Source organism: Oncorhynchus masou, chromosome 2, assembly GCF_036934945.1.
Source record: "Oncorhynchus masou masou isolate Uvic2021 chromosome 2, UVic_Omas_1.1, whole genome shotgun sequence".
In the NCBI taxonomy this organism is placed as follows: domain Eukaryota; kingdom Metazoa; phylum Chordata; class Actinopteri; order Salmoniformes; family Salmonidae; genus Oncorhynchus; species Oncorhynchus masou.
Window position 1 is genome coordinate 8,144,290 of NC_088213.1, and position 26,612 is coordinate 8,170,901.

Genomic DNA, 26,612 nt, shown 5'->3' on the forward strand with positions numbered 1-26,612 from the left:
CTTAGTGATGAGCTTTGTGGGCACTATGGTGTTGAACGCTGAGCTGTTGTCAGTGAACAGCATTCTCACGTAGGTGTTCCTTTTGTCCAGGTGGAAAAGGGTAGTGTTTTATTACATGGAACTAATGGGGATCCATAATAAACCCCAGGAAGAGTAGCTGCTGCCTTGGCAACAGGAACTAATGGGGATCCATAATAAACCCCAGGAAGAGTAGCTGCTGCCTTGACAGGAACTAATGGGGATCCATAATTAACCCCAGGAAGAGTAGCTGCTGCCTTGGCAGGAACTAATGGGGATCCATAATAAACCCCAGGAAGAGGAGCTGCTGCCTTGGCAACAGGAACTAATGGGGATCCATAATAAACCCCAGGAAGAGTAGCTGCTGCCTTGGCAACAGGAACTAATGGGGATCCATAATAAACCCCAGGAAGAGTAGCTGCTGCCTTGACAGGAACTAATGGGGATCCATAACAAACCCCAGGAAGAGTAGCTGCTGCCTTGACAGGAACTAATGGGGATCCATAATTAACCCCAGGAAGAGTAGCTGCTGCCTTGGCAGGAACTACCCCAATCCATAATAAACCCCAGGTAGAGTAGCTGCTGCCTTGGCAGGAACTAATGGGGATCCATAATAAACCCCAGGAAGAGTCAGCTGCTGCCTTGGCAGGAACTAATGGGGATCCATAATTAACCCCAAATAGTCAGCGGTGCCTTGGCAAACTAATGGGGATCCATAATAAACCCCAGGAAGAGTAGCTGCTGCCTTGGCAGGAACTAATGGGGATCCATAACAAACCCCAGGAAGAGTAGCTGCTGACTTGGTAGGAATAATGGGGATCCATAATAAACCCCAAGAGTAGCTGCTGCCTTGACAGGAACTAATGGGGATCCATAATAAAGTCCAGGTAGAATAGCTGCTGCCTTGACACCCCAACTAATGGGGATCCATAATAAACCCCAGGTAGATAGTCTGCGGTCCTTGGCAGGAACCCAATATAGGATCCATAATACCCACCCCAATATAGTCAGCGGTCCTCACCCCCCAAAGAGTAGCTGCTGCCTTGACAGGAACTAATGGGGATCCATAATAAACCCAGGTAGAATAGCTGCTGCCTTGACAGGAACTAATGGGGATCCATAATAAACCCCAGGTAGAGTCAGCTGCTGCCTTGGCAAACTAATGGGGATCCATAATAAAACCCAGGAAGAGTAGCTGTGTCTTGACAGGAACTAATGGGGATCCATAATAAACCCCAGGTAGAGTAGCTGCTGCCTTGACCTCTCCTCTAATGGGGATCCATAATAAAGTCCCAGGTAGACCCCAATAGCTGCAGCCTTGGCAGGAACTAATGGGGATCCATAATAAACCCCAGGAAGAGTAGCTGCTGCCTTGGCTCTCCTCATGGGGATCACCCCAATAAACCCCAGAAGAGTAGCTGCTGCCTTGACAGGAACTAATGGGGATCCATAATAAACCCCAGGTAGAGTAGCTGCTGCCTTGGCAGGAACTAATGGGGATCCATAATAAACCCCAGGAAGAGTTGCTGCTGCTTCTGTAAAATAGCTCATGAGGATCCATAATAAACAAATAAATATGGTTATTTAACAGTTAACTATCTGTGGTTGCTGTTGTTGTTGTTTTTTTGTTTTTTAAAGGTTGTTTAATGATTGTTGAATTGTTTTCTACAGACATTTGGTGAGAAGTTGCTGGGCGTATTCTCACTGGGTGATGCCCATCTCTGTAGCTCTGTCTACATTCGGAGGAATCAACGGCTCATCTCTTCACTTCATCCAGGTACTAATAGTCTCACCCCAATATAGTCAGCGGTTCTCAACCTCTCCTCAGGGGACCACCCCAATATAGTCAGCGGTCCTCAACCTCTCCTCAGGGGACCACCCCAATATAGTCAGCGGTTCTCAACCTCTCCTCAAGGGACCACCCCAATATAGTCAGAGGTTCTCAACCTCTCCTCACCCCAATATAGTCAGCGGTCCTCAACCTCTCCTCACCCCAATATAGTCAGCGGTCCTCAACCTCTCCTCAAGGGACCACCCCAATATAGTCAGCGGTTCTCAACCTCTCCTTGGGGGACCACCGCAATATAGTCAGCGGTTCTCAACCTCTCCTCAGGGGACCACCCCAATATAGTCAGCGGTCCTCAACCTCTCCTCACCCCAATATAGTCAGCGGTCCTCAACCTCTCCTCACCCCAATATAGTCAGCGGTCCTCAACCTCTCCTCACCCCAATATAGTCAGCGGTCCTCAACCTCTCCTCACCCCAATATAGTCAGCGGTCCTCAACCTCTCCTCACCCCAATATAGTCAGCGGTCCTCAACCTCTCCTCACCCCAATATAGTCAGCGGTTCTCAACCTCTCCTCAGGGGACCACCCCAATATAGTCAGCGGTTCTCAACCTCTCCTTGGGGGACCACCGCAATATAGTCAGCGGTTCTCAACCTCTCCTCACCCCAATATAGTCAGCGGTCCTCAACCTCTCCTCACTCCAGTATAGTCAGCGGTCCTCAACCTCTCCTCACCCCAATATAGTCAGCGGTCCTCAACCTCTCCTCACCCCAATATAGTCAGCGGTCCTCAACCTCTCCTCACCCCAATATAGTCAGCGGTCCTCAACCTCTCCTCACCCCAATATAGTCAGCGGTCCTCAACCTCTCCTCACCCCAATATAGTCAGCGGTCCTCAACCTCTCCTCACCCCAATATAGTCAGCGGTCCTCAACCTCTCCTCACCCCAATATAGTCAGCGGTCCTCAACCTCTCCTCACCCCAATATAGTCAGCGGTCCTCAACCTCTCCTCACCCCAATATAGTCAGCGGTCCTCAACCTCTCCTCACCCCAATATAGTCAGCGGTCCTCAACCTCTCCTCACCCCAATATAGTCAGCGGTCCTCAACCTCTCCTCACCCCAATATAGTCAGCGGTCCTCAACCTCTCCTCACCCCAGTATAGTCAGCGGTCCTCAACCTCTCCTCACCCCAATATAGTCAGCGGTCCTCAACCTCTCCTCACCCCAATATAGTCAGCGGTCCTCAACCTCTCCTCACTCCAGTATAGTCAGCGGTCCTCAACCTCTCCTCACCCCAATATAGTCAGCGGTCCTCAACCTCTCCTCACCCCAATATAGTCAGCGGTCCTCAACCTCTCCTCACCCCAATATAGTCAGCGGTCCTCAACCTCTCCTCACCCCAATATAGTCAGCGGTCCTCAACCTCTCCTCGGGGGATTCATAGAGTATCTGTGGTGCAGCTCTGCAGGAATCTAACCCACAACCCTGGTATTGCTGGCATCACTCTCCAACCCACAACCCTGGTGTTGTTGGCATCACTCTCCAACCCACAACCCTGGTGTTGCTGGCATCACTCTCCAACCCACAACCCTGGTGTTGCTGGTATCACTCTCCAACCCACAACCCTGGTGTTGCTGGCATCACTCTCCAACCCACAACCCTGGTGTTGCTGGCATCACTCTCCAACCCACAACCCTGGTGTTGCTGGCATCACTCTCCAACCCACAACCCTGGTGTTCCTGGCATCACTCTCCAACCCACAACCATGGTGTTGCTGGCATCACTCTCCAACCCACAACCCTGGTGTTGCTGGCATCACTCTCCAACCCACAACCCCGGTGTTGCTGGCATCACTCTCCAACCCACAACCCTGGTGTTGTTGCTGGCATCACTCTCCAACCCACAACCCTGGTGTTGCTGGCATCACTCTCCAACCCACAACCCTGGTGTTGCTGGCATCACTCTCCAACCCACAACCCTGGTGTTGCTGGCATCACTCTCCAACCCACAACCCTGGTGTTGCTGGCATCACTCTCCAACCCACAACCCTGGTGTTGCTGGCATCACTCTCCAACCCACAACCCTGGTGTTGCTGGCATCACTCTCCAACCCACAACCCTGGTGTTGCTGGCATCACTCTCCAACCCACAACCCTGGTGTTGCTGGCATCACTCTCCAACCCACAACCCTGGTGTTGCTGACATCACTCTCCTCATCACTCTCCAACCCACAACCCTGGTGTTGCTGGCATCACTCTCCAACCCACAACCCTGGTGTTGCTGGCATCACTCTCCAACCCACAACCCTGGTGTTGCTGGCATCACTCTCCAACCCACAACCCTGGTGTTGCTGGCATCACTCTCCAACCCACAACCCTGGTGTTGCTGGCATCACTCTCCAACCCACAACCCTGGTGTTGCTGGCATCACTCTCCAACCCACAACCCTGGTGTTGCTGGCATCACTCTCCAACCCACAACCCTGGTGTTGCTGGCATCACTCTCCAACCCACAACCCTGGTGTTGCTGGCATCACTCTCCAACCCACAACCCTGGTGTTGCTGGCATCACTCTCCAACCCACAACCCTGGTGTTGCTGGCATCACTCTCCAACCCACAACCCTGGTGTTGCTGGCATCACTCTCCAACCCACAACCCTGGTGTTGCTGGCATCACTCTCCCCACAACCCTGGTGTTGCCATCACAACCCACAACCCTGGTGTTGTTGCTGGCATCACTCTCCAACCCACAACCCTGGTGTTGCTGGCATCACTCTCCCAACCCACAACCCTGGTGTTGTTGCTGGCATCACTCTCCAACCCACAACCCTGGTGTTGTTGGCATCATTCAACCCACAACCCTGTTGTTGCTGGCATCACTCTCCAACCCACAACCCTGGTGTTGCTGGCATCACTCTCCAACCCACAACCCTGGTTTTGCTGGCATCACTCTCCAACCACACCCTGCATACATCACCTAACCCACAACCCTGTGGTCCATCACTTCCAACCCACAGGTTGTGTTTCTCTGGAGCCAGAGAGGGTCACCTACCTTACCTGTTGGCCATGATCCACCTGAAAAACTGCACCCCTATTCCCGCTCTGCTAGTCTGTGTGTTACTGCACCCCTATTCCCAACTCTGCTAGTCTGTGTGTTACTGCATCCCTCCATTCCCGCTCTGCTGGTCTGTGTAAATTACTGCACCCCTATTCCCACCCCTATTCCTATAGCCCCAAACCCCGGGTGTTGTGCTCACTTCCTATAGCCCCAAACCCCAGGGCTGTGTTATCACTCTTAACCCCAAACCCCAGGGCTGTGCAGTTCCTATCTAAACCCACTAGTTCCTATAGCCCCAAACCCCAGGACTGTACTAGTTCCTATCCCCAAACCCCCAGGGCTGTGTTAGTCCTATAGCCCCAAACCCCAGGGCTGTGTTCAGTTCCTAACCCCAAACCCCAGGGCTGTGTTAGTTCCTATAGCCCCAAACCCCAGGGCTGTGCTAGTTCCTATCCAGCCCCAAACCCCAGGGCTGCACTAGTTCCTATAACCCCAAACCCCAGGACTGTACTAGTTCCTATTAAACCCCAGGGCTCTACTAGTTCCTAACCCCAAACCCCAGGTGCTGTACTCAGTTCCTATAGCCTCAAACCCCAGGACTGTTGCTAGTTCCTATCAGCCCCAAACCCCCAGGGCTGTGTTAGTTCCTATAGCCCCAAACCCCAGGGCTGTGCTAGTTCCTATAGCCCCAAACCCCAGGGCTGTGTTAATTCCAACCCCAAACCCAGGTGCTGTGTTAGTTCCTAACCCCCAAACCCCAGGTGTTGTTCCTATAGCCCCAAACCCCCAGGGCTGGTACTAGTTCCTATAGCCCCAAACCCCAGGGCTGTACTAGTTCCTATAGCCCCAAACCCCAGGACTGTACTAGTTCCTATAAACCCCCAGGGCCAAAACCCCAGGGCTGTGTTAGTTCCTATAGCCCCAAACCCCAGGGCTGTGTTAGTTCCTATAGCCCCAAACCCCAGGGCTGTGTTAGTTCCTATAGCCCCAAACCCCAGGGCTGCACTAGTTCCTATAGCCCCAAACCCCAGGGCTGTGCTAGTTCCTATAGCCCCAACCCCCAGGGCTGTGTTAGTTCCTGTTCCCCAAACCCCAGGGCTGCCCCAAGTTCCCCAAACCCCAGGACTGTGTTAGTTCCTATAGCCCCAAACCCCAGGGCTGTGCTAGTTCCTATAGCCCCAAACCCCAGGGCTGTGTAGTTCCTATAGCCCCAAACCCCAGGGCTGTGTTAATTCCTATAGCCCCAAACTCCAGGGCTGTGCTCGTTCCTATAGCCCCAAACCCCAGGGCTGTACTAGATCCTATAGCCCCAAACCCCAGGGCTCTACTAGTTCCTATAGCCCCAAATCCCAGGGCTGTACTAGTTCCTATAGCCCCAAACCCGAGGACTGTGTTAGTTCCTATAGCCCCAAACCCCAGGGCTGTGTTAGTTCCTATAGCCCCAAACCCCAGGGCTGTGTTATATAGCTTTGTGTATAATGTCTATGTTCATTGACCTCTGCTTCCCTCCTCCTCCTCCACAGTGCGGAGCCACCATTGTGATCCTGTGTATCGGAGAGACTCACAACCTGATCAACTATGTGTCGTTTATTAACTTCCTGTCCTATGGAGTGACCATCGCTGGCCTGCTGTACTATCGCTGGAAGAGACCCAACCTGCTACGACCCATCAAGGTACAGCAGGCCTATTTCTGCTGCTACTATATCTGCTACTATATCTGCTGCTATATCTACTGCTACTATATCTACTGCTACTATATCTGCTGCTATATCTGCTGCTTTTATATCTGCTTTTATATCTGTTGCTACTATATCGGCTGCTATATCTACTGCTACTATACCTGCTGCTACAGTGCCTTGTGAAAGTATCGGCCCCTTGAACTTTGCGACCTTTAGCCACATTTCAGGCTTCAAACATAAAGATATAAAACTGTATTTTTTGTGAAGAATCAACAACAAGTGGGTGTAATCATGAAGTGGAACGACATTTATTGGATTTTTCAAACTTTTTTAACAAATCAAAAACTGAAAAATTGGGCGTGCAAAATTATTCATCCCCTTTACTTTCAGTGCAGCAAACTCTCTCCAGAAGTTCAGTGAGGATCTCTGAATGATCCAATGCTTGACCTAAATGACTAATGATGATAAATACAATCCACCTGTGTGTAATCAAATCTCCGTATAAATGCACCTGCACTGTGATAGTCTCAGAGGTCCGTTAAAAGCGCAGAGAGCATCATGAAGAACAAGGAACACACCAGGCAGGTCCGAGATACTGTTGTGAAGAAGTTTAAAGCCGGGCTTTGGATACAAAAAGATTTCCCAAGCTTTAAACATCCCAAGGAGCACTGTGCAAGCGATAATATTGAAATGGAAGGAGTATCAGACCACTGCAAATCTACCAAGACCTGGCCGTCCCTCTAAACTTTCAGCTCATACAAGGAGAAGACTGATCAGAGATGCAGCCAAGAGGCCCATGATCACTCTGGATGAACTGCAGAGATCTACAGCTGAGGTGGGAGACTCTGTCCATAGGACAACAATCAGTCGTATATTGCACAAATCTGGCCTTTATGGAAGAGTGGCAAGAAGAAAGCCATTTCTTAAAGATATCCATAAAAAGTGTCGTTTAAAGTTTGCCACAAGCCACCTGGGAGACACACCAAACATGTGGAAGAAGGTGCTCTGGTCAGATGAAACCAAAATTGAACTTTTTGGCAACAATGCAAAATGTTATGTTTGGCGTAAAAGCAACACAGCTCATCACCCTGAACACACCATCTTCACTATCAAACATGGTGGTGGCAGCATCATGGTTTGGGCCTGCTTTTCTTCAGCAGGGACAGGGAAGATGGTTAAAATTGATGGGAAGATGGGTGGAGCCAAATACAGGACCATTCTGGAAGAAAACCTGATGGAGTCTGCAAAAGACCTGAGACTGGGACGGAGATTTGTCTTCCAACAAGACAAATATCCAAAACATAAAGCAAAATCTACAATGGAATGGTTCAAAAATAAACATATCCAGGTGTTAGAATGGCCAAGTCAAAGTCCAGACCTGAATCCAATCGAGAATCTGTGGAATGAACTGAAAACTGCTGTTCACAAATGCTCTCCATCCAACCTCACTGAGCTCGAGCTATTTTGCAAAGAGGAATGGGAAAAAATTTCAGTCTCTCGATGTGCAAAACTGATAGAAACATACCCCAAGTGACTACAGATTACAGCTGTAATCGCAGCAAAAGGTGGCGCTACAAAGTATTAACTTAAGGGGGCTGAATAATTTTGCACGCCCAATTTTTCAGTTTTTGATTTGTTAAAAAAGTTTGAAATATCCAATAAATGTCGTTCCACTTCATGATTGTGTCCCACTTGTTGTTGATTCTTCACAAAAAAATATAGTTTTATATCTTTATGTTTGAAGCCTGAAATGTGGCAAAAGGTCGCAAAGTTCAAGGGGGCCGAATACTTTCGCAAGGCACTGTATATCTGCTGCTTTTATATCTGCTGCTACTATATGTACTGCTACTATATCTGCTGCTATATCTATTGCTACTATATGTACTGCTACTATATCTGGTGCTATATCTACTGCTACTATATCTACTGCTACTATATGTACTGCTACTATATCTGCTGCTATATCTACTGCTACTATATCTGCTACTATATCTACTGCTACTATATCTACTGCTACTATATCTGCTGCTATATCTACTGCTACTATATCTACTGCTACTATATCTGCTGCTATATCTACTGCTACTATATCTGCTATATCTACTATATCTGCTGCTATATCTACTGCTACTATATCTGCTGCTACTATATCTGCTGCTATATATATCTGCTGCTATATCTACTGCTACTATATATACTGCTACTATATCTGCTGCTATATCTACTGCTACTATATCTACTGCTACTATATATGCTGCTACTATATCTGATGCTACTATATCTGATACTATATCTACTGCTACTATATCTGCTGATACTATATCTGGTGTTACTATATCTGATGCTACTATATCTGGTGCTACTATATCTGATGCTACTATATCTGGTGCTACTATATCTGGTGCTACTATATCTACTATATCTGGTGCTACTAAATCTGCTACTACTGTATCTGGTGCTACTATATCTACTATATATGGTGATACTATATCTGCTGCTACTATATCTGCTGCTATTATATCTGATGCTACTATATCTGGTGCTACTATATCTGCTGCTACTATATCTTGTGCTACTATATCTGATGCTACTATATCTGGTTCTACTATATCTGGTGCTACTATATCTACTATATCTGGTGCTACTATATCTGATGCTACTAAATCTGCTACTACTGTATCTGGTGCTACTATATCTACTATATCTGGTGCTACTATATCTGGTGCTACTATATCTGCTGATATTATATCTGATGCTACTATATCTGGTGCTACTATATCTGCTGCTACTATATCTGCTGGTACTGTATCTGCTGCTACTATATCTGGTGGTACTATATCTGCTGATACTATATCTGCTACTATATCTGCTGGTACTGTATCTGCTGCTACTATATCTGGTGGTACTATATCTGCTGCTACTATATCTGCTACTATATCTGCTACTACTATATCTCCTGCTACTATATCTGCTGGTACTGTATCTGCTGCTACTATATCTGGTGGTACTATATCTGCTGCTACTATATCTGCTACTATATCTGCTGATACTATATCTGCTGCTACTATATCTGCTATTATATCTGGTGCTACTATATTTCATGCTACTATATCTGATGCTAATATATCTGCTATTATATCTGGTGGTACTATATCTGATGATACTATATCTGATGCTACTATATCTGGTGCTACTATATCTGATGCTACCATATCTGGTGCTACTATATCTGATGCTACTATATCTGATGCTACGATATCTGCTGCTACTATATCTGCTACTGTATCTGCTGCTACTATATCTGCTACTATATCTGGTGCTACTATATCTGATGCTACTATATCTGATGCTACTATATCTCATGGTACTATATCTGCTGCTACTATATCTGCTACTATATCTGGTGGTACTATATCTGATGATACTATATGTAATGCTACTATATCTGGTGCTACTATATCTGATGCTACTATATCTGGTGCTACTATATCGACTATATCTGGGAACTATTTACTGTTGCACACCTTAAACGTCTTGAAACTCCCCATCCCGGATCCGGGTTTGTGACTAAAGCCTCAGGCTCATTAGCATAACGCAACGTTAACGATTTCTGAAAATCGCAAATAAAATGAAAATAATGCGTCTGCTCTCAAGCTTAGCCTTTTCTTAACAACACTGTCATCTCAGATTTTCAAAATATGCTTTTGAACCATAGAAATTGACTAATTTGTGTAAGAGTATGCAAAGCTAGCATAGCATTTTGAGTAGCATTTAGCACGCAACATTTTCACAAAAACCAGATAACCAAATAAATAAAATCATTTACCTTTGAAGAGCTTCTGATGTTTTCAATGAGGAGACTCTCAGTTACATACCAAATGCGCAGTTTTTCCTGAAAGCGTCTGTGTGTAGGAGAAATCGTTCCGTTTTCTACATTGCGTCTGGCTACCGAAACGAACCGAAAATTCAGTCACCTACAACGTAAAACTTTTTCCGGATTAACTACATAATATCGACCGAAACATGGCAAACGTTGTTTGGAATCAATCCTCAAGGTGTTTTTTCACATATCTCTTCATTGATATGCAGTTCGTGGAAGCTTGCTTTCCTCTCTGTATCCCATGGAAAAATACTGGCAGGTGACTTTTGCGCACCAATTTCGGCGCAGGACACCGGGCGGACACCTGGTAAATGTGGTCTCTTATGGTCAATCTTCCAATGATCTGCCTACAAATACGTCACAATGCTGCAGACACCTTGGGAAACGACAGAAAGGGCAGGCTCATTCCTCTCGCATTCACAGCCATATAAGGAGACAATGGAAAACAGAGCCTCAAAAATCCTGCTCATTTCCTGGATGCCATCTCATCTTGGTTTTGCCTGAAGCTCACGTTCTAGGGCACGCACAGAGAATATCTTGGTAGTTCTGGACACGTCAGAGTGTTTTCTTTCGAAAGCTATCAATTATATGCATAGTCGAGCATCTTTTTGTGACAAAATATCTTGTTTAAAACGGGAACTATATCCAAAAATGAAATAGCGCCCCCATAGATGTAAGAGGTTAACCAGGAAATGAACTGTCAGTCTATTACTGATGGGAAACCAGGAAATGAACTGTCAGTCTATTACTGATGGGAAACCAGGAAATGAACTGTCAGTCTATTACTGATGGGAAACCAGGAAATGAACTGTCAGTCTATTACTGATGGGAAACCAGGAAATGAACTGTCAGTCTATTACTGATGGGAAACCAGGAAATGAACTGTCAGTCTATTACTGATGGGAAACCAGGAAATGAACTGTCAGTCTATTACTGATGGGAAACCAGGAAATGAACTGTCAGTCTATTACTGATGGGAAACCAGGAAATGAACTGTCAGTCTATTACTGATGGGAAACCAGGAAATGAACTGTCAGTCTATTACTGATGGTCAGAAACCAGGAAATGAACTGTCAGTCTATTACTGATGGGAAACCAGGAAATGAACTGTCAGTCTATTACTGATGGGAAACCAGGAAATGAACTGTCAGTCTATTACTGATGGGAAACCAGGAAATGAACTGTCAGTCTATTACTGTGGGAAACTAGGAAATTGTCACTGATGGGAAACCAGGAAATGAACTGTCAGTCTATTACTGATGGGAAACCAGGAAATGAACTGTCAGTCTATTACTGATGGGAAACCAGGAAATGAACTGTCAGTCTATTACTGATGGGAAACCAGGAAATGAACTGTCAGTCTATTACTGATGGGAAACCAGGAAATGAACTGTCAGTCTATTACTGATGGGAAACCAGGAAATGAACTGTCAGTCTATTACTGATGGGAAACCAGGAAATGAACTGTCAGTCTATTACTGATGGGAAACCAGGAAATGAACTGTCAGTCTATTACTGATGAACTGTCAGTCTATTACTGATGACATGGCATCGAAACCAGATAAATGAACTGTCAGTCTATTACTGATGGGAAACCAGGAAATGAACTGTCAGTCTATTACTGATGGGAAACCAGGAAATGAACTGTCAGTCTATTACTGATGGGAAACCAGGAAATGAACTGTCAGTCTATTACTGATGGGAAACCAGGAAATGAACTGTCAGTCTATTACTGATGGGAAATGAACTGTCAGTCTATTATCGAAACTGATATTACTGATGGGAAACCAGGAAATGAACTGTCAGTCTATTACTGATGGGAAACCAGGAAATGAACTGTCAGTCTATTACTGATGGGAAACCAGAAATGAACTGTCAGTCTATTACTGATGGGAAACCAGGAAATGAACTGTCAGTCTATTACTGATGGGAAACCAGGAAATGACTGTATCTATTACTGATGGGAAACCAGGAAATGAACTGTCAGTCTATTACTGATGGGAAACCAGGAAATGAACTGTCAGTCTATCGACTTAAGGCAGGAAATGAACTGATGGGAAACCAGGAAATGAACTGTCAGTCTATTACTGATGGGAAACCAGGAAATGACTGTCAGTCTATTACTGATAAGGCAAACCAGAAATGAACTGTCAGTCTATTACTGATGGGAAACCAGGAAATGAACTGTCAGTCTATTACTGATGGGAAACCAGGAAATGAACTGTCAGTCTATTACTGATGAAACCAGGAAATGAACTGTCAGTCTATTACTGATGGGAAACCAGGAAATGAACTGTCAGTCTATTACTGATGGGAAACCAGGAAATGAACTGTCAGTCTATTACTGATGGGAAACCAGAAATGAACTGTCAGTCTATTACTGATGGGAAACCAGGAAATGAACTGTCAGTCTATTACTGATGGGAAACCAGGAAATGAACTGTCAGTCTATTACTGATGGGAAACCAGGAAATGAACTGTCAGTCTATTACTGATGGGAAACCAGGAAATGAACTGTCAGTCTATTACTGATGGGAAACCAGGAAATGAACTGTCAGTCTATTACTGATGGGAAACCAGGAAATGAACTGTCAGTCTATTACTGATGGGAAACCAGGAAATGAACTGTCAGTCTATTACTGATGGGAAACCAGAAATGAACTGTCAGTCTATTACTGATGGGAAACCAGGAAATGAACTGTCAGTCTATTACTGATGGGAAACCAGGAAATGAACTGTCAGTCTATTACTGATGGGAAACCAGGAAATGAACTGTCAGTCTATTACTGATGGGAAACCAGAAATGAACTGTCAGTCTATTACTGATGGGAAACCAGGAAATGAACTGTCAGTCTATTACTGATGGGAAACCAGGAAATGAACTGTCAGTCTATTACTGATGATAAGGAAACCAGGAAATGAACTGTCAGTCTATTACTGATGGGAAACCAGGAAATGAACTGTCAGTCTATTACTGATGGGAAACCAGGAAATGAACTGTCAGTCTATTACTGATGGGAAACCAGGAAATGAACTGTCAGTCTATTACTGATGGGAAACCAGGAAATGAACTGTCAGTCTATTACTGATGGGAAACCAGGAAATGAACTGTCAGGAAATGAAACTGAACTGTCAGTCTATTACTGATGGGAAACCAGGAAATGAACTGTCAGTCTATTACTGATGAAACCAGGAAATGAACTGTCAGTCTATTACTGATGGGAAACCAGGAAATGAACTGTCAGTCTATTACTGATGGGAAACCAGGAAATGAACTGTCAGTCTATTACTGATGGGAAACCAGGAAATGAACTGTCAGTCTATTACTGATGGAATGAAACCAGGAAATGAACTGTCAGTCTATTACTGATGGGAAACCAGGAAATGAACTGTCAGTCTATTACTGATGGGAAACCAGGAAATGAACGTCAGTCTATTACTGATGGGAAATGAACTGTCAGTCTATTACTGATGGGAATGAACTGTCAGTCTATTACTGATGGGAAACCAGGAAATGAACTGATGGCAGGAAATGAACTGTCAGTCTATTACTGATGGGAAACCAGGAAATGAACTGTCAGTCTATTACTGATGGGAAACCAGAACTGTCAGTCTAATGATGGGAAACCAGGAAATGTCAGTCTATTACTGATGGGAAACCAGGAAATGAACTGTCAGTCTATTACTGATGGGAAACCAGGAAATGAACTGTCAGTCTATTACTGATGGGAAACCAGGAAATGAACTGTCAGTCTATTACTGATGGGAAACCAGGAAATGAACTGTCAGTCTATTACTGATGGGAAACCAGGAAATGAACTGTCAGTCTATTACTGATGGGAAACCAGGAAATGAACTGTCAGTCTATTACTGATGGGAAATGAACTGTCAGTCTATTACTGATGGGAAACCAGGAAATGAACTGTCAGTCTATTACTGATGGGAAACCAGGAAATGAACTGTCAGTCTATTACTGATGGGAAACCAGAATGACTGTCAGGATGATAAGGCAAATGAACTGTCAGTCTATTACTGATGGGAAACCAGGAAATGAACTGTCAGTCTATTACTGATGGGAAACCAGGAAATGAACTGTCAGTCTATTACTGATGGGAAACCAGGAAATGAACTGTCAGTCTATTACTGATGGGAAACCAGGAAATGAACTGTCAGTCTATTACTGATGGGAAACCAGAAATGAACTGTCAGTCTATTACTGATGGGAAGAATGACATGAACCGTCCAGATAAGGCAGAAATGAACTGTCAGTCTATTACTGATGGGAAACCAGGAAATGAACTGTCAGTCTATTACTGATGGGAAACCAGGAAATGAACTGTCAGTCTATTACTGATGGGAAACCAGGAAATGAACTGTCAGTCTATTACTGATGGGAAACCAGGAAATGAACTGGTCTATTAATGAAACACTGTCAGTCTATTACTGATGGGAAACCAGGAAATGAACTGTCAGTCTATTACTGATGGGAAACAGTCTATTACTGATGGGAAACCAGGAAATGAACTGTCAGTCTATTACTGATGGGAAACCAGGAAATGAACTGTCAGTCTATTACTGATGGGAAACCAGGAAATGAACTGTCAGTCTATTACTGATGGGAAACCAGGAAATGAACTGTCAGTCTATTACTGATGGGAAACCAGGAAATGAACTGTCAGTCTATTACTGATGGGAAACCAGGAAATGAACTGTCAGTCTATTACTGATAAACCAGGAAATGATGGGAAACCAGGAGAATGAACTGTCAGTCTATTATGATGGGAAACCAGGAAATGAACTGTCAGTCTATTACTGATGGGAAACCAGGAAATGAACTGTAACTTCTATTACTGATGGGAAACCAGGAAATGAACTTCCTTCCTCTTACTCCTCCCCCTCCCCATCCTCCCTCTTCTCTCCCCCTCCCTCTATCCTCTACTCATTCCCCTTCTCTACATCTCCCTCCTCCCCCTCTCCCTTCAGGTGAGTGTGTTGGTCCCTATCAGTTACCTGGTGTTCTGGGCGGTGCTGCTGGGGTTCAGCCTGTACTCGGAGCCCGTGGTGTGTGGAATGGGGATCGTCATCATGCTCACCGGGGTACCCGTCTACTGTATCGGAGTCCACTGGAAGAACAAGCCCAGATGTGTCTACAGGATCGTGGGTGAGTGACTCCTACACTCCTTGTATTGCATGTCCATGTAGGTCATTCACCAGACATCAGAGCAACTTACAGTCAACTAAGTTAGGTATGCTGCCGTCTCTGGATCGACACTGATAAGGCAGAATGACATGCTGACCTGTCTCTGCATCGACACTGATAAGGCAGAATGACATGCTGCCGTCTCTGTATCGACACTGATAAGGCAGAATGACATGCTGCCGTCTCTCTGCTGATAAGGCAGAATGACATGCTGCTGATATAAGGCAGAATGACATGCTGCCGTCTCTGCATCGACACTGATAAGGCAGAATGACATGCTGCCGTCTCTGCATCGACACTGATAAGGCAGAATGACATGCTGCCATCTCTGCATCGACACTGATAAGCAGCAGAATGACATGCTGCCGTCTCTGTATCGACACTGATAAGGCAGAATGACATGCTGCCGTCTCTGCATCGACACTGATAAGGCAGAATGACATGCTGCCGTCTCTGCATCGACACTGATAAGGCAGAATGACATGCTGCCGTCTCTGCATCGACACTGATAAGGCAGAATGACATGCTGCCGTCTCTGCATCGACACTGATAAGGCAGAATGACATGCTGCCGTCTCTGTATCGACACTGATAAGGCAGAATGACATGCTGCCGTCTCTGTATCGACACTGATAAGGCAGAATGACATGCTGCCGTCTCTGCATCGACACTGATAAGGCAGAATGACATGCTGCCGTCTCTGTATCGACACTGATAAGGCAGAATGACATGCTGCCATCTCTGCATCGACACTGATAAGGCAGAATGACATGCTGCCTCTGTCTCTGCATCGACACTGATAAGGCAGAATGACATGCTGCCGTCTCTGTATCGACACTGATAAGGCAGAATGACATGCTGCCGTCTCTGCATCGACACTGATAAGGCAGAATGACATGCTGCCGTCTCTGCATCGACACTGATAAGGCGAATGACATGCTGCCGATAAGGACACTGATAAGGCAGAATGACATGCTGCGACACTGATAAGGCAGAATCTCTGCATCGACACTGATAAGGCAGAATGACATGCTGCCGTCTCTGCATCGACACTGATAAGGCAGAATGACATGCTGCCGTCTCTGCATCGACACTGATAAGGCAGAATGACATGCTGCCGTCTCTGCATCGACACTGATAAGGCAGAATGACATGCTGCCGTCTCTGCATCGACACTGATAAGGCAGAATGACATGCTGCCGTCTCTGCATCGACACTGATAAGGCAGAATGACATGCTGCCGTCTCTGCATCGACACTGATAAGGCAGAATGACATGCTGCCGTCTCTGCATCGACACTGATAAGGCAGAATGACATGCTGCCGTCTCTGTATCGACACTGATAAGGCAGCAGAATGACATGCTGCCGTCTCTGCATCGACACTGATAAGGCAGCAGAATGACATGCTGCCATCTCTGCATCGACACTGATAAGGCAGAATGACATGCTGCCGTCTCTGCATCGACACTGATAAGGCAGAATGACATGCTGCCGTCTCTGCATCGACACTGATAAGGCAGAATGACATGCTGCCATCTCTGCATCGACACTGATAAGGCAGAATGACATGCTGCCGTCTCTGCATCGACACTGATAAGGCAGAATGACATGCTGCCGTCTCTGCATCGACACTGATAAGGCAGAATGACATGCTGCCATCTCTGCATCGACACTGATAAGGCAGAATGACATGACATGCCGTCTCTGCATCGACACTGATAAGGCAGAATGACATGCTGCCGTCTCTGCATCGACACTGATAAGGCAGAATGACATGCTGCCATCTCTGCATCGACACTGATAAGGCAGACAATGACATGCAGAATGCTCTGCATCGACACTGATAAGGCAGAATGACATGCTGCCGTCTCTGTATCGACACTGATAAGGCAGAATGACATGCTGCCGTCTCTGCATCGACACTGATAAGGCAGAATGACATGCTGCCGTCTCTGCATCGACACTGATAAGGCAGAATGACATGCTGCCGTCTCTGCATCGACACTGATAAGGCAGAATGACATGCTGCCGTCTCTGTATCGACACTGATAAGGCAGAATGACATGCTGCCGTCTCTGCATCGACACTGATAAGGCAGAATGACATGCTGCCGTCTCTGCATCGACACTGATAAGGCACATGCTGCCGCCTCTGATCGACACTGATAAGGCAGAATGACATGCTGCCGTCTCTGTATCGACACTGATAAGGCAGAATGACATGCTGCCGTCTCTGCATCGACACTGATAAGGCAGAATGACATGCTGCCATCTCTGCATCGACACTGATAAGGCAGAAATGACATGCTGCCGTCTCTGCATCGACACTGATAAGGCAGAATGACATGCTGTCATCTCTGCATCGACACTGATAAGGCAGAATGACATGCTGCCGTCTCTGCATCGACACTGATAAGGCAGAATGACATGCTGCCGTCTCTGCATCGACACTGATAAGGCAGAATGACATGCTGCCATCTCTGTATCGACACTGATAAGGCAGAATGACATGCTGCCGTCTCTGCATCGACACTGATAAGGCAGAATGACATGCTGCCGTCTCTGCATCGACACTGATAAGGCAGAATGACATGCTGCCATCTCTGCATCGACACTGATAAGGCAGCAGAATGACATGCTGCCGTCTCTGCATCGACACTGATAAGGCAGAATGACATGCTGCCGTCTCTGCATCGACACTGATAAGGCAGAATGACATGCTGCCGTCTCTGTATCGACACTGATAAGGCAGAATGACATGCTGCCGTCTCTGCATCGACACTGATAAGGCAGAATGACATGCTGCCGTCTCTGCATCGACACTGATAAGGCAGAATGACATGCTGCCGTCTCTGCATCGACACTGATAAGGCAGAATGACATGCTGGTCTCTGCATCGACACTGATAAGGCAGAAGAATGACATGCTGCCCGTCTCTGCATCGACACTGATAAGGCAGAATGACATGCTGCCGTCTCTGCATCGACACTGATAAGGCAGAATGACATGCTGCCGTCTCTGCATCGACACTGATAAGGCAGCAGAATGACATGCTGCCGTCTCTGCATCGACACTGATAAGGCAGAATGACATGCTGCCGTCTCTGCATCGACACTGATAAGGCAGAATGACATGCTGCCGTCTCTGCATCGACACTGATAAGGCAGAATGACATGCTGCCGTCTCTGCATCGACACTGATAAGGCAGAATGACATGCTGCCGTCTCTGCATCGACACTGATAAGGCAGAATGACATGCTGCCGTCTCTGCATCGACACTGATAAGGCAGAATGACATGCTGCCATCTCTGCATCGACACTGATAAGGCAGAATGACATGCTGCCGTCTCTGCATCGACACTGATAAGGCAGAATGACATGCTGCCACTCTGCATCGACACTGATAAGGCAGATAAGGCAGAATGACATGCTGCCGTCTCTGCATCGACACTGATAAGGCAGAATGACATGCTGCCGTCTCTGCATCGACACTGATAAGGCAGAATGACATGCTGCCGTCTCTGCATCGACACTGATAAGGCAGAATGACATGCTGCCGTCTCTGCATCGACACTGATAAGGCAGAATGACATGCTGCCGTCTCTGCATCGACACTGATAAGGCAGAATGACATGCTGCCATCTCTGCATCGACACTGATAAGGCAGAATGACATGCTGCCGTCTCTGCATCGACACTGATAAGGCAGAATGACATGCTGCCGTCTCTGCATCGACACTGATAAGGCAGAATGACATGCTGCCGTCTCTGCATCGACACTGATAAGGCAGCAGAATGACATGCTGCCGTCTCTGCATCGACACTGATAAGGCAGAATGACATGCTGCCGTCTCTGCATCGACACTGATAAGGCAGAATGACATGCCGTCTCTGCATCGACACTGATAAGGCAGAATGACATGCTGCCGTCTCTGCATCGACACTGATAAGGCAGAATGACATGCTGCCGTCTCTGCATCGACACTGATAAGGCAGAATGACATGCTGCCGTCTCTGCATCGACACTGATAAGGCAGAATGACATGCTGCCGTCTCTGCATCGACACTGATAAGGCAGAATGACATGCTGCCGTCTCTGCATCGACACTGATAAGGCAGAATGACATGCTGCCGTCTCTGCATCGACACTGATAAGGCAGAATGACATGCATGCCGTCTCTGCATCGACACTGATAAGGCAGCAGAATGACATGCTGCCGTCTCTGCATCGACACTGATAAGGCAGAATGACATGCTGCCGTCTCTGCATCGACACTGATAAGGCAGAATGACATGCTGCCGTCTCTGCATCGACACTGATAAGGCAGAATGACATGCTGCCGTCTCTGCATCGACACTGATAAGGCAGAATGACATGCTGCCGTCTCTGCATCGACACTGATAAGGCAGAATGACATGCTGCCGTCTCTGCATCGACACTGATAAGGCAGCAGAATGACATGCTGCCGTCTCTGCATCGACACTGATAAGGCAGCAGAATGACATGCTGCCGTCTCTGCATCGACACTGATAAGGCAGCAGAATGACATGCTGCCATCTCTGCATCGACACTGATAAGGCAGAATGACATGCTGCCGTCTCTGCATCGACACTGATAAGGCAGAATGACATGCTGCCGTCTCTGCATCGACACTGATAAGGCAGAATGACATGCTGCCGTCTCTGCATCGACACTGATAAGGCAGCAGAATGACATGCTGCCGTCTCTGCATCGACACTGATAAGGCAGAATGACATGCTGCCATCTCTGCATCGACACTGATAAGGCAGAATGACATGCTGCCGTCTCTGCGACACTGATAAGGCAGCAGAATGACATGCTGCCGTCTCTGCATCGACACTGATAAGGCAGAATGACATGCTGCCGTCTCTGCATCGACACTGATAAGGCAGAATGACATGCTGCCGTCTCTGTATCGACACTGATAAGGCAGCAGAATGACATGCTGCCGTCTCTGCATCGACACTGATAAGGCAGAATGACATGCTGCCGTCTCTGCATCGACACTGATAAGGCAGAAATGACATGCTGCCGTCTCTGCATCGACACTGATAAGGCAGAATGACATGCTGCCATCTCTGCATCGACACTGATAAGGCAGAATGACATGCTGCCTGATCTCTGCATCGACACTGATAAGGCAGCAGAATGACATGCTGCCGTCTCTGCATCGACACTGATAAGGCAGCAGAATGACATGCTGCCGTCTCTGCATCGACACTGATAAGGCAGAATGACATGCTGCCGTCTCTGCATCGACACTGATAAGGCAGAATGACATGCTGCCGTCTCTGCATCGACACTGATAAGGCAGAATGACATGCTGCCGTCTCTGTATCGACACTGATAAGGCAGCAGAATGACATGCTGCCGTCTCTGCATCGACACTGATAAGGCAGAATGACATGCTGCCGTCTCTGCATCGACACTGATAAGGCAGAATGACATGCTGCCGTCTCTGCATCGACACTGATAAGGCAGAATGACATGCTGCCGTCTCTGCATCGACACTGATAAGGCAGCAGAATGACATGCTGCCGTCTCTGCATCGACACTGATAAGGCAGAATGACATGCTGCCGTCTCTGCATCGACACTGATAAGGCAGAATGACATGCTGCCATCTCTGCATCGACACTGATAAGGCAGAATGACATGCTGCCGTCTCTGCATCGACACTGATAAGGCAGAATGACATGCTGCCGTCTCTGCATCGACACTGATAAGGCAGAATGACATGCTGCCATCTCTGCATCGACACTGATAAGGCAGAATGACATGCTGCCATCTCTGCATCGACACTGATAAGGCAGCTGCCAATGACATGATAAGGCAGAATGACATGCTGCCGTCTCTGCATCGACACTGATAAGGCTGCCGTCTCTGCAGCAGAATGACATGCTGCCGTCTCTGCATCGACACTGATAAGGCAGAATGACATGCTGCCGTCTCTGCTGCCGCCTCTGCATCGACACTGATAAGGCAGAATGACATGCTGCCGTCTCTGCATCGACACTGATAAGGCAGAATGACATGCTGCCGTCTCTGCATCGACACTGATAAGGCAGAATGACATGCTGCCGTCTCTGCATCGACACTGATAAGGCAGAATGACATGCTGCCGTCTCTGCATCGACACTGATAAGGCAGCAGAATGACATGCTGCCGTCTCTGCATCGACACTGATAAGGCAGAATGACATGCTGCCGTCTCTGTATCGACACTGATAAGGCAGAATGACATGCTGCCATCTCTGCATCGACACTGATAAGGCAGAATGACATGCTGCCGTCTCTGCATCGACACTGATAAGGCAGAATGACATGCTGCCGTCTCTGCATCGACACTGATAAGGCAGAATGACATGCTGCCGTCTCTGCATCGACACTGATAAGGCAGAATGACATGCTGCCGTCTCTGCATCGACACTGATAAGGCAGACACTGATAAGACATGACATGCTGCCGTCTCTGCATCGACACTGATAAGGCAGCAGAATGACATGCTGCCATCTCTGCATCGACACTGATAAGGCAGAATGACATGCTGCCGTCTTTGTATCGACACTGATAAGGCAGAATGACATGCTGCCGTCTCTGCATCGACACTGATAAGGCAGAATGACATGCTGCCGTCTCTGCATCGACACTGATAAGGCAGAATGACATGCTGCCGTCTCTGACAGCTCGACACTGATAAGGCAGCAGAATGACATGCTGCCGTCTCTGCATCGACACTGATAAGGCAGAATGACATGCTGCCGTCTCTGCACTCAGAATGACATGCTGCCATCTCTGACGACACTGATAAGGCAGAATGACATGCTGCCGTCTCTGTATCGACACTGATAAGGCAGAATGACATGCTGCCGTCTCTGCATCGACACTGATAAGGCAGAATGACATGCTGCCATCTCTGCATCGACACTGATAAGGCAGAATGACATGCTGCCATCTGCAGGCTATGCGTCTTACAACAGAATTACATTTTTGCCATGAAGTTGTCATCTACCACTAGAGGGCAGTACAAGCCTGCTTTTCCAGAGTCACCCAAACACTCTCATGTTGAGTCAAGTGTTGAAGTCAGGGTGTTCACTGTATAAGTCTCTGACCCCCCTGCCTGTTTTTTCCAGAGTGTGTGACCTACGTGGGTCAGAAGCTGTGTTTCGTGGTGTTCCCCCAAGAAGACCTGTCAGAGATCACCCCCCTCACAGCCTCGGATAAACACAACGACTGAACGAGCCCCCCCCTCACAGCCTCGGATAAACACAACTGAACGATAAACACAACTGACCTCGGATAAACCCCCCTCACAGCCTCGGATAAACACAACTGAGCGAGCCCCCCCTCACAGCCTCGGATAAACACAACTGACTGCCTCGGATAAACACAACTGAACGAGCCCCCCCTCACAGCCCCCCCCTCACAGCCTCGGATAAACACAACAACTGACTGATAAACACAACAAGCCCCCCCTCACAGCCTCGGATAAACACAACAACTGAACGGCCCCCCACAGCCTCGGATAAACACAACAACTGAACGGCCCCCCTCACAGCCTCGGATAAACACAACTGAACTGAGCCCCCCTCACAGCCTCGGATAAACACAACAACTGAACACCCCCCCTCACAGCCTCGGATAAACACAACAACTGAACGAGCCCCCCTCACAGCCTCGGATAAACACAACAACTGAACGAACCCCCCTCACAGCCTCGGATAAACACAACAACTGAACACCTCTCTCCCCCCTCACTGTAAACACAACGACTGAACATCTCGGATAAACACAACAACTGGGCTGATAAACACAACTGCTGCCAGAACGGCCTGATCCGCCCGCCTACCAGGGACTTTTTAAACCTCTTTCTGTTCGCTGCCTTCTACTCCCTGAATGCATCCCAAATGGCACCCTATTCCCATTATAGTGCACTACTTTTGACCTAAGCACTATGGGCCCTGGTGTAAAGTAGTGCACTACATAGGGAATAGTGTACTATTTGGGCCATACAGGGCTCTCTCCTTAACAGTAAAGAGAGAGTTTCCATCCTGGTACTTCTGAGAGGCTGCCTCAGGCTCTTCCATCCTGGTACTTCTGAGAGGCTGCCTCAGGCTCTTCCATCCTGGTACTTCTGAGAGGCTGCCTCAGGCTCTTCCATCCTGGTACTTCTGAGAGGGTACTTCTGCTGCCTCAAGCTCTTCCATCCTGGTACTTCTGAGAGGCTGCCTCAAGCTCTTCCATCCTGGTACTTCTGAGAGGCTGCCTCATCTTCCATCCTGGTACTTCTGAGAGGCTGCCTCAGGCTCTTCCATCCTGGTACTTCTGAGAGGCTGCCTCAGGCTCTTCCATCCTGGTACTTCTGAGAGGCTGCCTCAGGCTCTTCCATCCTGGTACTTCTGAGAGGCTGCCTCAGGCTGTGTTTAGTGGGAGGGGCATCAGGATCAGTAAAGGTTGTATTGGTCGATACCCCTCCCCTTCTCTTCACTAGACAACCAATGCCAAGACACCGTACTCAAGGAACTTTTGTTTTCTGAGATATTTGTTTTCTTTTATTTTAGTAGTATTTGTTTTTGAAATTAGTCTAAACTTTGTCCATTTTATTGTGCCTTACAAGTGGGATTAATTTGAATGTTTTTAATGTTTTGTTTCTTTGATGAGGCCTATTGATTTTGTGGTGATATTAAGTTCAAACGGTGTCCTACTCCCTGAGGTACAGTAATATTTGCAGTGGTTTTCCTTTGGCTGCACTTCCCACTACTTCCTATGACTTCCTGTTTTCCCTGCAGAGTTTGGTGTTGATGAGATACTGACCTGTAGTGACCTCTAGAGTTTGGTGTTAATGAGATACGGTCTGACCTGTAGTGACCTCTAGAGTTTGGTGTTGATGAGATACGGTCTGACCTGTAGTAACCTCTAGAGTTTGGTGTTGATGAGATACGGTCTGACCTGTAGTGACCTCTAGAGTTTGGTGTTATGAGATACGGTCTGACCTGTAGAGTTTGGTGTTGATGACCCTCTAGAGTTTGGTGTTAATGAGATTTGGTGTTGATGAGATACGGTCTGACCTGTAGTAACCTCTCTGACCTGTAGTTTTTGGTGTTGATGAGATACGGTCTGACCTGTAGTAACCTCTAGAGTTTGGTGTTGATGAGATACGGTCTGACCTGTAGTAACCTCTAGAGTTTGGTGTTGATGAGATACGGTCTGACCTGTAGTAACCTCTAGAGTTTGGTGTTGATGAGATACGGTCTGACCTGTAGTAACCTCTAGAGTTTGGTGTTGATGAGATACGGTCTGACCTGTAGTAACCTCTAGAGTTTGGTGTTAATGAGATACGGTCTGACCTGTAGTAACCTCTAGAGTTTGGTGTTGATGAGATACGGTCTGACCTGTAGTAACCTCTAGAGTTTGGTGTTGATGAGATACGGTCTGACCTGTAGTAACCTCTAGAGTTTGGTGTTGATGAGATACGGTCTGACCTGTAGTAACCTCTAGAGTTTGGTGTTGATGAGATACGGTCTGACCTGTAGTAACCTCTAGAGTTTGGTGTTGATGAGATACGGTCTGACCTGTAGTAACCTCTAGAGTTTGGTGTTGATGAGATACGGTCTGACCTGTAGTAACCTCTAGAGTTTGGTGTTGATGAGATACGGTCTGACCTGTAGTTTAGAGTTTGGTGTTGATGAGATACGGTCTGACCTGTAGTATTCTCTAGAGTTTGGTGTTAATGAGATACGGTCTGACCTGTAGTAACCTCTAGAGTTTGGTGTTGATGAGATACGGTCTGACCTGTAGTAACCTCTAGAGTTTGGTGTTGATGAGATACGGTCTGACCTGTAGTAACCTCTAGAGTTTGGTGTTGATGAGATCTACGGTCTGACCTGTAGTAACCTCTAGAGTTTGGTGTTGATGAGATACGGTCTGACCTGTAGTAACCTCTAGAGTTTGGTGTTGATGAGATACGGTCTGACCTGTAGTAACCTCTAGACTTTGGTGTTAACGGGTTACCCACCTGCATCCCAAATGGCACCCTGTTCCCTTGATGGTGCACTACTTGTGTGCACTACGTAGGTGTTGATAGGGTGCCATCGAGTTTGGTGTTGACACCACCATGGTCTCTCTCCATCTGTTCCTAGAAGACGGATGCTTCAGATAAGCCCTCAGGCATTCAGCAGGTGAAAGGTTCCAAACTAAACCCAGCAGCACTTACTCAACTTGCTACAATCGACTTGCTTCAACGAGGCAATTTAAGGTGTTAAGTTAACTGTCTTTTTTATACCAGACGCCAAGTACAGAGAGTCAGTCAACGTACTTTGACATTGACGCACAAGTTCAAAGTCCACAACTAGTGAAACTTCTGAAAAGAGAGAGGAGATTGAAAACTATTGAGGTGATTGAAAACTATTGAGGAGATTGAAAACTATTGAGGTGATTGAAAACTATTGAGGTGATTGAAAACTATTGAGGAGATTGAAAACTATTGAGGAGATTGAAAACTATTGAGGAGATTGAAAACTATTGAGGAGATTGAAAACTATTGAGGAGATTGAAAACTATTGAGGAGATTGAAAACTATTGAGGAGATTGAAAACTATTGAGGAGATTGAAAACTATTGAGGAGATTGAAAACTATTGAGGAGATTGAAAACTATTGAGGAGATTGAAAACTATTGAGGTGATTGAAAACTATTGAGGAGATTGAAAACTATTGAGGAGATTGAAAACTATTGAGGTGATTGAAAACTATTGAGGTGATTGAAAAACTATTGAGGAGATTGAAAACTATTGAAAACTATTGAGGAGATTGAAAACTATTGAGGAGATTGAAAACTATTGAGGAGATTGAAAACTATTGAGGAGATTGAAAACTATTGAGGTGATTGAAAACTATTGAGGAGATTGAAAACTATTGAGGAGATTGAAAACTATTGAGGAGATTGAAAACTATTGAGGAGATTGAAAACTATTGA

At 46.6% G+C, this 26,612-nt stretch overlaps 1 pseudogene; it reads left to right on the top strand.

Moving 5' to 3' along the window:
* LOC135553429 (asc-type amino acid transporter 1-like) overlaps nucleotides 1-22,906 on the top strand; it is a 118,605-nt pseudogene extending 95,699 nt beyond the window's left edge.
* The last annotated feature ends 3,706 nt before the right edge of the window (nucleotides 22,907-26,612 follow it).